Genomic DNA, 2,207 nt, shown 5'->3' on the forward strand with positions numbered 1-2,207 from the left:
GGTGTCCGGGGAGGCGGGTGAGAGGACAGGACTCAGACTTTCCTGATGACCAAAAAGTAGAAATTTATTTCTTAACATTTCTGGAAGCTGGGAAGTCCCAGATCAAGACACTGGGAGATTTGGTATCTGGTGAGGAAGAGCTTGCTCTCAGGTTCATAGATGGCTCCTTCTTGCTGCATCCTCACTTGGTGGAAGGGGCAAGATTGCTCTCTGGGGCTTCTTTTATAAAGACAATAATCTATCCATGAGAGCTCTGTCCTCATGACCTAGTCACCTCTAAAGGCCCCGTCTCTTAGTACCATCACAGTGGCAGTCAGGATTTCAACCTATGAGTTTTGAAAGGATAGTAGCATGTTTTATCTAAGAAAGTTCTGCCTGAATGAAGGTTACAAATATTTTCTCTTTTTTTCTAGAAGTTTTATACTTTTAGCTCAAGTTTGCCTTTCTGATCCATTTAGATTTAAATTACATTTCTGGTGTGAGGTAAGAATCAAGGTTCATTATTTTGCATATGGATCCAATTATTCCAAGACCATTTATTAAAAAGAGTACCTTTTCCCAATTATATTATCTTGATACCTATGTCAAAAATCAATTAACTATACCTGTGTAGACCGATTTCTTGGATTTCTATGCTGTTCCACTAGTCTAATAGTCTGTCTTTACACCAATACCACTCTGTTTTGACTCTTGTTATCTTTATAATATGTTTTCAAACCAGACAGTGTTATATCCTACAACTTTATTCTTCTCTGTCAGAAATGTTTTGCCTTTTCATTTTCATATAAATGAAAGTTCTTTTCATTTTCATATAAATGAAAGTTCTTTTCATTTTCATATAAATTTTAAATCAATTTTCTCAATTTTTACAAAACAGCTTGCTGAGATTTTGACTAGACTGCATTGGGCCTATCTGTTAATTTGAGGTGAATTGACATCTTAACAGTAATGAGTTTTCTGACCCATTAACATGGTATACAACTCTATTTAGCTGTTCTTTAATTCTTCAACCAAGCTCTTACAGTTTTCACTGTAATCATCTTTCATATATTGATAATTCTATCCCTATGTATTTTGTTTATACTGTGAATAAAACTATTTTAATTTCCCATTGCTTGTTAGCATATAGAAAAATGGTTGATTATGTATATTGACTTCATATCATGCTACCTTCCCATATTTATTTATTAAGTCTAATATTTTTTGTATCTGGAACTTTGGAAAAAATCAATAAAACTGATAAACCTTAGGATTTTCTATATAGATGATTATCTCATTTGTGAATAAAAACAGTTATAATCCCTTCTTTCCAATCTTTATGCCTTTTATTCTTTTTCTTGCCTTATTGCAGCAGTAAAGAACTCTAGTTAATTGCTAAGTAGAGGTGGCGAGAATGGACTTCTTTGCCTTATTCTCAAAATTAGAGGAAAAATATTTATGATATTAGCTGTTGATTTCTCATAGATGTCCTTTATTGGGTTATGGAAATTCTCCTCTACTACTAGTTTGCAGAGAGCTTTTTATCATGAATAGGTATTGAATTTGGTCAAAAGTTTTTTTGCGTCTACTGAGATGGTGACATAGTTTATTTTGCCTCAGTCTGCTATTAGGATAAATCACATTGATAGTTTTTCTAAAGTTAAAACAACTTCCATTTCCTGGATAATTATGCTTGGTAACAATATATTATCTTTTTTATACATAAAGAAATTTATTTTACAAACTAAAGTTTTGTTAAGAATTTTTGCATCTATGATAAGGAATATTGATCTATACTTTTCCCGTAATGTCTTTGTCTGATTTTAATATCAAGCTCACCTCATAAAATGAGCTGGGAAGTGTAATCATTTCTTTTATTCTCTGGATGAGTTTATGTAGAACCTCCATTATTTCTTTCCTAAAAGTTTCCTTTAACATATCAGTGTTGTGGCTGATGTTTTCTTTCTGAGAAGATTTTCAAATATGAAATTTTTAATAGAAGATATGGGGCTATTCAGGTTACCTATATTTCTTGAATGAATTGTGGCAGTTTGTGTCTTGCATAGAATTTATACATGTCATCTAAATTAAAAATTTTTTGCTAAAATTTTTCAGAATATTCTCTTATCCTTTTGATGTGTGCTGAATTTGTAACAATATTCCTCTTTCATTTTTTTTTAACTGATAATTTGTGTCCTCTCTCTTTTTTTTTTTTTTTTTTCCTGATA

Source organism: Rhinopithecus bieti, unplaced genomic scaffold, assembly GCF_001698545.2.
Source record: "Rhinopithecus bieti isolate Rb0 unplaced genomic scaffold, ASM169854v2 scaffold_24306, whole genome shotgun sequence".
Classification (NCBI taxonomy): domain Eukaryota; kingdom Metazoa; phylum Chordata; class Mammalia; order Primates; family Cercopithecidae; genus Rhinopithecus; species Rhinopithecus bieti.